General features: G+C 43.1%; 1 long non-coding RNA gene across 1 annotated transcript; it reads left to right on the top strand.

Annotated features, from left to right (window-relative positions):
* Positions 1–218: 218 nt before the first annotated feature.
* Positions 219–6,429, top strand: Gm38789. Its single transcript, XR_868977.1, has 2 exons — positions 219–261; positions 6,023–6,429. It is a non-coding gene; the product is annotated as a predicted gene, 38789 (long non-coding RNA).
* The last annotated feature ends 4,555 nt before the right edge of the window (positions 6,430–10,984 follow it).

The following is a 10,984-nucleotide window of genomic DNA, read 5'->3' on the forward strand; positions in this document are numbered from 1 at the left end:
GGAGTCAGTCTATAGGTAAAACGTGAATCCTGTCAATGATGGTTACAGAAGTATGGACACAGACTGTCCTGTTCTTCCTTGGGCTTGTTTCACATCCAAACAGTTCATAAGTGTTGGCTTTTATTTTTATTTTATTTTATTTTATTTTATTTTATTTTATTTTATTTTAGCAGACCTGACTATGCACAGGAAAATCTTGAGTTTCTCAGCTCTGGCCACGTCAGACAAATTGAAGATCTAAGGGACTTCTTTTGAAGGAAGGTAAATCTCTCAACATTTTACTCTTAATCTGAAATCGGACCTGCCTTTAACAAAGCATTCCTGGGCTGTAGACATGGTTCGTTGGTTAAGAGGGCTTCCTCTGCTTCCAGAGGACCCGAGTTCAGTTCCCAGCACCCACGTTGGGAGGCTTACACCTGCCTACTGCCTGTAGCTCCTGCTCCAGGAGCCCAACACCCTCTTCTGGCCTTCAAGGTTACCTACATTCTGTACACATCTTCTCTCTCTCTCTCCTCTCTTCTCTCTCTCTCTCTCTCTCTCTCTCTCACACACACACACACACACACACACACACACACAATTTTAAAAGTAAAATTAACTTTCTAAAATGTAGCATTTTAGTCTTTTAAAAGATATTTTTATTTTTTATACATTTTAAATTAAATATAATTAAATTACTTTACCCTCTCCAGCCCCTCCCAAGTCTGCCCTTCCCCCACCCCATTTAGCTCCTTACATGCCCTCCTCCTAAACTGTTTGCTTCTTCTCCCCAATTTTTATGGTTGCACACATACATAAATACAACCGCTGAATTCATCTTTGGTGTGTGTGTGTGTGTGTGTGTGTGTGTGTGTGTGTGTGTGTGTGGTTTCAGGGTTGACTACTTTGTATTGGACAACCAGTTATGAGTCCTGTCCTCAGGAAATGCTAACTCTCCCCCTCTCCGCAGTCATCAGTTGCCTGTAGTTTCTTGTCCAGGGCTGTGACCCCATGAGATGTCCTCCTCCTGCATGTCTATTGGTACTGTATTACACGTACCAGTGACTGTACATGAGGTAATGCTCATGCAGCCATTTTGATGAGACCCTGTTTCATAGCAGCCTCCCTGGTATTTTGGCTCTTATAGTCTTTCTACTCTTTTTCTCTGAAATGTTCCCTTAACTAAGGAAGCAGGAGCTGTAACATATGGCTGGACTTTCCACAATCTGTCGACCTTGGCATTCTGTCCAGTTGTGATGGTCTTTATTTGTTGTATAAAGGAGCTTTATCTGTGGGCATAAGAAGAAGACAGGAATTATGCCGGTCTAGCAAAGTAGCAATAGTAGATCCTGTTTTAAGATTCATGAATTTGTTAGCCCTGGGACATTTGCTAGGCTTCTAGTATCAAGCACAGTTTCCCGCCTGTTGAGTGGCCTTAAGTTCAGCTAGACAGCTGTAGGTTACCACCAACGTGTGAGTGCTTCTTACTGCGCCCTCATGGATATGGCTATCCTGTCATGTGGGTCATTGCTGTGGTTCACAGATGTCACAACCAGGAAGGACTACTAGCTGCTTCCCTCTCTTGACACCTTGCCTAGTATTTTCTGAAAATGCCATGAAAGCGAGACCACAGGAAGAAGGCTTTTAGGTTAAAGTTAGCTTTAATAATCTGGGCCTTGTCACCTAAGTATGCAGTGTCTTTGTCAATATGGGGTTACCATCAACCTCTGGGAGGCAGCGATGGGCCTCCCATAGTTTATATTGTTTTAGGAGTTATACAGACTACCCTGACCAATCATTCTGAAGAAGTTTTTTTTTTTTTTTTGTGCCTGGTGCTGAGTTTTTATTAGTCTATGGTTCTTGTGGGGGAGCCCATGAAACGGAATATATATATATATATATATATATATATATATATATATCCGGTGTGTTTGAGTATGTGTACGTGTATTGTGTGTGGTTTTAGGAAAGTATAAATGACTACATTCCTTGAGACTTTATTCAACAATCTTTCTGCTATTTCCCCCTCCTCTTGCCTCCTCCTTCCCTCCCTCTTTTCTCTTTCCTAGTTGGAGTCCCTCTCCCCATTTTTTCATTTCTTGATTTGTATCATCTGTATCCTGCTACCCCCCATGCAAGCCCCCTACATCCCAGTATGGTCCCTTCATAATTTATGTGTTGTTTACTCATATCTGAAGATTTGGAGCTAAGAACAGAAAATGAGAGTGAACATTCAGCATTTGTCTCTTTGGGTTTGGATCACCTCACTACACATAATCTCTTCTAGGTAGCTCCACCCACTTACTTGTAAGGTTCATGGGTTTCCTTTACGGCTGAAGAGTGTTCCATAGTGTATATGTACTACATTTTCCTTACCATTCATCTGCCGAAGGGTGTGCAAGTTGATATGGTACTGGCCCAAAACAGACACATAGACAACAGAACAAAACGGAAGATCTTCACACAGGTATTTTGTTGATCCTAGCCATTCTGATGGGAGTAAAATGAAATCTCAAGTTAGTTTTAATTTGCGTTTCCATAATTGCTAAGGGCAATGAGCACTTTCTGGAGGTATTACTTAGCCATTTTTGTTTGATTTCATTGATCGAGGACTCTCTGTTTAGAGCCTCAGCCCATTTCCATTGGGCCATTCATTTCCTCTGCTCTTCATCTGTATAGTCTGGATATTAACCTTCTATCAGATATACAGCTGGAAAAGATTCTTTTCCACTCCGTAGTACTCCTCTTTATCCAGTTGATTTTTTTCCTTGGCTGCACAGAGCGTTTTAGTTTTATGAAACACCACTGCTCAATGTTGACCTTAATTTCTGGGCAAATGGAGTCCTAGTCAGAAAATCCCCCCACATGCTTAAATCTTGTATGGTACAGTCCATGTTTTCTTCTTGGAGTTTTAGATTTTCAGGTTCCAAATTAATGTCTTTGTTCCACTTGGAGATAATTTTTGTATGAGGTGGTCGATAGATAGACATAATTTCATTCTTCTGATTATTAGACACCCAGTTTTCCCAGCAGCATTTGTTGACGATGCTGTCTTTTCTCCAGTGTATGCTTTTGCCTCTTTGTCAAGTGTCAGATGGCTGTACTCATGTGAACATCTTCTGTTTTGTTCTCTTGGTCTATGTGTCTGTACTTGGCCAGGACCATCTCATTTTTATTACTATAGAGCTGTATTATATCTTGAAGTCTGGCATGACAATTCTTCCAGTATTATTCTTTTAGCTCAGGATGGCTTTGGCTAGCTGGAGTCTTTTTATGATTCTATATGAATTTTTAAAAAGCCAGCTCGCTCCATTGCAGATCAGCTCATTTGGATCACTGCAGATGTACATCAAAAGCCATAGATTTGCTGGACTTGTTGGTATACACAAGAAGATTAGGAGTTCAAAATCATCCTTAGCTATATATTGAGTTGGAGGCCAGCCTGGAGTATATGAGACACTCACTGTACAAAAACAGAAACAAAAACAAACAAACAATTAATGGAACAAACACAGCCCCGGGCTTTTTCTTGCTTTAGTTTCTTTAAGCTAAACCTTCTCTTGACTAATCCACCAGTGAGTCTCCGACAGAAAATTTGTCCAATTAGAAGCTGTTTCCTCTCAGGATCTTACATAAGACAGAGCAAACCCCTTCTTTCCTTCAAGCCTTGGCCTTCTATTACCCACAGCCTCTTATTGGTCCTGCTTTGTTCAAACAATTCCCGAGTCAGAATAAAGGGCAGTTTTCTAGGACAAAACAAACAATGCCCAAGAAGCTTCCATTGTTTCTCAAGTAGCACAGCACCTCAGCAAGGTAAGAGCTGTCCCCTGACTGTCCCTAGCACAACAGTCAAGGCTGTTGCTGACTGCAGGCTGCCTTGCCCTTCTGAGCTAGCACATCCAGTGTTCTCCCACTAAGGAGGTGAAGGGCTGGGAGGACTCAGTAAACACTGTTTCTTTCAGCCAATGAGTAGATACATTTATCTTTTAGAAAACATTTTTAAAAAATTGAATGCAAGAGAGTGGCTTCTCCTGTGTTTTGCTCTTGTAACCTGGAAATCCTTGCTTTCGGCAAGTTCGGCTTCGAAAACGTTGTATGTTCTCTGCTCCACACAGCACACTTGTGAAGCCAGGCCTGGCTTACTTCACGGAGCTGGGACCTGAACTAAGGCCTCTGTGGCTGTACAGGGGACATCTGCTGAGCCATCTCTCTACCATGCCCTAAATGGGTTTCTAGGCCAAAGCTCAAAAATTAGCAAACCACCCATAAAACCCAATCTCTTCCCTCCCTTTTAGAGTCTTTGGGCAGATCTTATTGCTTTATTGATTTAGATCCTGCAAGAAATTAAGAACTGAGACATTTGATTAGAGCTTAACACTAGTCAAAGCAAGAGCTATTGCACTGGATTCTTAGCAAACAGTGATCTCTGTGAGGGGACAATGACATGCCAAGGCCATAGACTTCCTCTAATTCCAGCTATCTGTTCCTTGAACATTTCTGTACAGCTCGGGGTCATATAACACAGTTGGTGAAGTGTTTGCCTCGCATCCATGATGCCCTGGATTTGGTCCTCAGCACTGTAGAAACCAGGCAAATTCCTATAATCCCAGCACCCAGGAGTGCAGGTAGGAGGATCAGAACTTGACGGCCACCTTTGTCTCATAGTGGAGAGTTTGAGGCCAGCCTGAGCTACATGAGACACTGCCTTTAAAAAAAATAGGGGTTCTTATAGAGTGGCTCACTGCCCGGGAGACTTCCCAGAAATACACAGTACCAGGCCTTACTGCAGACCTTGTGGGTTGGAAACTGAGCACGGGTTCTAGGAATTTATGTTCTAATAAAACCTGTTTGAGAACCACTGCTTCTTATAATGTGTAAACTAGCCAGATTTTAATTACTGTAGTGAAATAGACAACATGATCAACTTAAAAAGAGAAAAGGCTTCTTTTGGCTCCAGTCCCTGGTGAGTTAACCTGGTTGCTTTGGTGCCTGTAGCCGTGTGTGACTGTGCAGGAAACATGGCCAGGAAATAGAAAGAGAAAATAAAAAGGGTCCAGGAACCATAATCTCCTTCAAAGCCACATCTTCAGTCATTGACTGACCTCCTACTAGGCCCGGTCTTTCAAAGATCCCACGACATTCCCCCGGAAGGGCAACACTCTACATCTAAACCGAAGAATAGACCAACTTTGCTTGTCTGTTTTCAAACGAAAGACAAAGGCAGAGTTGGTATCCTCCTGTTGTGGACAAAGAGGAGTTGAGCCCTGTCTGAGAACAGTGGAAGCTGTAACAGATTGGACCCTCTTCTTTCTTGACTCAGTGTCTCCTATAATCATATCACATGGACCCACCTCTCCTACCCCATACATAGCCTTTGCCACAGGACTAGTTGTTGGTCACGGGCAGGGAGTTCAGTGTGTCTTACCGATTCTTAACACTCACAGCCCCCTCCTCCTGGCTGCCCTGACCTCTGAGGTCCTTTGTTCCTGATCCTGGGAATTACCCAGGCCCCTGAACACAGGTGTTCAGCCTCCAGTTGACAGGCTGGTTGCTGGTGTCTGTGGTGATGAATCACAAGCCCTCAGCTTTGAAATCTATTCTGTCTTCTGCCCCATCACCTGAGGCTTGCTGATGTCTCTGTCAGCTGCGATAGTTATTTCTCCATGTAAAGGATGACATATTTGCTTTTGAATATTACACCATGGACTACAAATCTCAACTCTGTAAATTGATACATTTAAACTAGCTGTCATTACTGTGGTGGAAGAAACCTGAGGTGGAAAACAATTTCTCTTGCCAGCTTTGTCTTGCAGCAGCATTCCCTTCAGGGTCACATTTACTTTACATGCCTGCTGCGTGGTTGCAATCATCACCAACCTCAGAAGACAGAGGAGAGGACCACATATATCCCACCCTGGTTACCTCTAGTGTGAGGAAAAAGTGTTGAATTTGTGTGGATTATTATTATTATTATTATTATTATTATTATTATTATTATTATTTTGATGTGTTATGGACTGAATTTATGCTTTCTTTCCCACAGTCCCATGATGAATTTTCAAGTCCCAGCTCCTCAGATTGTAACCTTATCTGAGTCAGGGCATTTGAAGAAGCAATCAGGAGAAGTCCATCATTGTGGGTCTGGGATCCAGTGGCCACAAGCTGTGTTGAGTGGCACTCATTTCCTCCAGAAGCCCATTTCTTACTTGGTCATCCCTCGAAGTCCACGATCGTAACGTGCCTTTCCCTACCCACCCCTCAGCCCCTCACCTCCTTCAGAGAGGCCTGCCCACTGCCTCATGACTGTTGATGACCGTGCTTCCCTCTGTCCATATCTGTTCACACTGTTCTCCCCTCGACCGTGCCATCCTCCTCCACTTCTGCACAAGCATTGTTCGGGGATTTTAGAACTTGGCTGCATATCAGAACCGCTATGGGACCTAAAAAAAATAAGACCCTTCAAACCTACAGGCTGCCCCAACACCAGTGACATCAGAATGTCTTCCAGGGTCATGCTTCAGCGTGCTTTATAGCCTTGGAACTTCAGTGGACAGCCAAGCAGACAGTGACTTGGTCTTCTGTATCACACTGAGGTTTCTCCAACACTGATGTGTACACGGGACAGAACTCAGCAGGGCTCTGTATCACTAGCTCCTCCAGTGGTGCTGATGCTGCTTGCTCTGAGAATATGAATATATATATATATATATATATATATATATACATATATACATATATACATATATATATATATATATATATATATATATATATATATATATATATACCATTTGGGTGGAGGTGGTGATTCCTCATTTGAGGTTTCCTCTTCCTGGTGTTGTTGACAACCAAAGCTGACTATTACAATCACTGAAAAAAACCTCTTCAGTAAAAGTTTTATGAGCAAGACAGTCTGACTGACTGATACAGGGGTTAAATAATCATTCTATTTTTGTTGTTCTTAATTTTTTGCCTATTATTGAAAATAAATTTTTTCTCACACAATATATCCTGATTATATTTTTTCCTCTCTCTATTCCTCCCCATTCCCTGTCCCATCTGAATTCACGCCCCCCACAATAAAATAAGGTAAAATAAAGCCAGGAGTGGTGGTTCCCACCTTTAATCCCACCATTGAGGAGGCAGAGAAAGGTGGGTCTTCATGAGTTCTGGTCAGCTACAAAGCTAATTCCAGGACAGCTGGGATTGTTTCAAAATTGTGTCTCAACAACAACAACAACAACAACAACAACAAAAACAACAACAACACAACAACAACAACAACCAACCAACCAACCAACCAAGTAAATAAATATATAATAATCCAAAACGAAACAGATTGGAGTTGGGCAAAAGGAAAAACAAACAGAAAGGAAAGAGGCCAGAGAAGGCCCAAGAAACAGATGTAGACTCAGAAACCCACTTGTCCCACTTAGGAATCCCATAAAACTACTAAACTGAAAGCCATAATATATACACGAAAGACATGTAGGGTTAAAAAAAAGAGGGAGAGAGAGAAGAAAAATATAAATAAAATAAAAATATAGAACATTAAAATAAAAATTTAAAAGGAAAAGAAAAGAAAAAGGGAAAATTCCTGAAACATCATTACTAGACCGGAACCTCCAATGATGTCATTGAGTTCCTTTTTTGTTGGCCATCCACTGCTGGGCACAGAGTAGCGCGTGGTGGTACATTTTTAGATTTGTTTTATTTTATGCTTGTGAGTGTCTTGTCTGCTGTGTGAGGATATGCATGATGATGGGTGTGCAATGCTCATGGAAGCCAGAAGAGGGCATCGGATGGCCTGGAACTGGAGTTACAGATGCCTGTGCACTGCCATGTGGGTGCTGGGAACTGATCCCAGGTCCTCTGAGAGAACAGAGTAGGTTTTGGATTGCTGAGGTGTGTCTCCAGCCCACAGCTCGTTTTTAACCCCAGCTCTGAGGAGGTGGAGTTGGGAGGGTCCCTTCCATGCATCAGGCCAGTGGCCTAGAAGAACTGGTAGTTCCAGGTTAAAGTGAAACCCTTGTCTCAAAGAACAAGATGGAAAGTGACAGAAGACACTTGAGGTTAACCCATGACCTTAACACACACCACAAACACGTGCACCCACACACATGAACACATATACCTGCACACATGAGCATTCACGCAAACACACACAGTATCAATCAGTCAGTCAAATCCACCAATCAGTCAATCAGTCACACAGAATCAATCAGCCAATTAATCAGTAAATCACTAAGCAAAAATTTTCAAAACAGGTAAGAGGTGGTTACAAACATGGCAGACAGAGGTACAGGCAGCTAAGTCCCAGGAGCCAGCAGTGAGAGGCCAAATCTACTTCATCTTGGGACGGGCCTCCCTCTTAAAAGAAAAAGAACCTGAGAACTAGACCTGCAGCTGAACCCAGGCTGCACCCAAGCACCAGGAAGGACCCCACGGCTTGTCCTTGAACCACACCCCAGAGTTACTCCCTAGCTACTTCCTAGCTACAGTCAGCTAAAGATGGGTCTGTTTCAGATGTACTTTCAGACCGTTTGTGATTGTTCACGGTTTTGCCTCAGAGCACCCACCTGTCAGTTTACAATAGTCACACAGTTAGATGCTTGCCAGGCTGAAACCCTCTGCCTTGCTGTCATTTCCTCTTTATAAAGCCTAGTCCGGCTGAGAGCCTGAGGATTCGCCCTCCCGTTCTGCTGTGTCAGAGACAGTGATGTTGCCCAAACTCCAGCTTGAATAAAGACCCTAGTACAACTACATTGGAGTCAGCTCCTTGGTGGTGTTTTGGGGTTCACGAACAACAGCACAACAGCAGGACAGCCTGATATTTGGAAGAGAAAAGAGATGGCGCAGAACCTCAATCTCTCAAAGGAGCCATGAGATTGATGAGTTTGGGGCTGGGGAGGAGTAGGCGTTCTTTTGTTTCATGACCTTTGAGGTGTAGGATATTTTTGGGAGATCTTGGGCTTTGACATTTTGGAAAACTTGGGCTCTGTTGCTCTCTCCCTCCACGTTCGGGCTGGAGGAGTGCTTTTGGTTTTGGAAAAGCCTGTGATTTCAGCGGCAAGGTATAATTTTAAGCAAAGGTCTCTCTTCTTTAACTAGGTCACAACAGCCAGAGAGCAGGGATTTCTTTTTAATTCCCACACTGCGAAGAAAACAGCAGAACATGCAAGGGTTTGCTTATTTTAACAAATTGCAAGGTGGATACATTTTGTACATTTTGTTGTGGATAATTGTTAGGAGGCTGTTTTCCTGGCCCTTCCATGGTCATTATCAGAGTCTGACAGGCCTTTCAAGGACGCTGGCTACAATTTTGAGAAGTTGGCCATTGTTACATGCCAAACACCTAGGGTATTCTATGTAAAAGGGTATAATCCCAAGCTCACCAAGGCCAGGAGAAAGGGGGTGCTGGTGGGTTTTTGCTGGTGGTGTTTTGTTTTGGAGACAAGGTCTGGTATAGTCCAAGCTGATTTCAAATATTCTACAGAGACAAGGATGACTTCGAACTTTGTGGCCTCTTGCCCCTACTTCCCAAGTGCTGGGATCACAGGCACTGCTTGCTATGCCTGCTTTATGCAGTGCTTGGAATTGAATCCAGGGCTTTGTGCATGCCAGACTGGCACTCTGCCAACAAAACCACATCCCCAGCTTGCCTGTGTATTCTTAAAAGAGATCCATATCATACAGGGTCCGCATACTTTCTGCTAGGAGACCAAGATTCAACCCATGACCTCTGTTAGCACCAACTGACACAATTTATGAAATGAATTTCTGCTCACTCCCTTTGAGCTGGAAGAGACTGGCACTAATTCTAATTATTTTGTAGAATTGGCAATTTCCCTTTCTTAGATGTTCAATTCGGGAAAATGGCTTAGACAACAGACAGTATCTGAGGTACTTGTCCGTTTCCTGGGTCACTGGGTCTGCTCACCAGTAACACTTGGGGCACTCTAAGAGGATTATGGTCCTTCAAGGGCTATGTCATTGGAAAGCCCCTCTGAGGTTGTCCTGATGGGCAGCTTGAGGGACTGACAGGTAAATCTGGGTTCCATGTACCCATCAGTTCATCTCAGGACATATTGTCACCCTATGCCAGGCTGGCGCCTCAGTACCCGCAGGGAGGTGACAGTGTTAGCCTGCCAGGGGCTGAACAGTGATACACTTAGTGTATAACTTTTTAATTCACACTTCACAATTGCGTTTTCCCATCTTTTCTTGATACTAAAGTATAGTATTTCTGAATTTCTTTTGTATACCCTGAGGATTGCTAAAATGCTCAGTCAAGGTTAACGAATATACCCAAGGATAGAAAGAAGCAATTCTTTTTTGTTGTTATTGCTTTTCTGTTTTTAAAATTTTTAAAATAATTTTCTTTTTTTATTAGATATTTTCTTCATTTACATTTCAAATGTTATCCCCTTTCCTGGGTTTCTTTCTGACACCCTGTTCCCCCTCTCCCCTCCCCCTGCTCATCAACTCCCCTACTCCCACTTCCCTGTCCTGGCATTCCCTTACACTGGGACATCCAGCCGAAAGAAGCAATTCTTAAGTTAAATTCTTGGCTAGGAGAGGCAAACTGTGGTTATTAATCAGTGTACACCCACAGATAGGATGTCTCTGGTGGTCCAGAAGAAGTAAGAGGCACCCGTGGTAGGAGGGAGTCTGTGACGTGAGAAAGGCAGGGCAGGAATGAGTTACTATGCCTTAAAGAGTCTATTAAGGCACAGAGGACAGAAGAACAGGGTGTACAGAACTCACTGTTGTAGGAGACTCAGACAAAAGTAGTAACGACTAAGCCAAGAACCAGGGTAAGGTGATGGAAATCCAGTGTGCTGGTTTTGCATATATTCTCTGCATCCCCCCACAGAGAAGGGGCTGTGAGGATGTTTCAGATTTGACAAGGAAAGTGTTTACGGTCCAGAAGGTAAGCGTAGTTTGGGCTAATGAGACTGCAAAGGAAGAGATTTGGTCTTTGACTCAGGTAATGTGAAATCAC

This window comes from Mus musculus, chromosome 6 (genome assembly GCF_000001635.26).
Source record: "Mus musculus strain C57BL/6J chromosome 6, GRCm38.p6 C57BL/6J".
Lineage (NCBI taxonomy): Eukaryota > Metazoa > Chordata > Mammalia > Rodentia > Muridae > Mus > Mus musculus.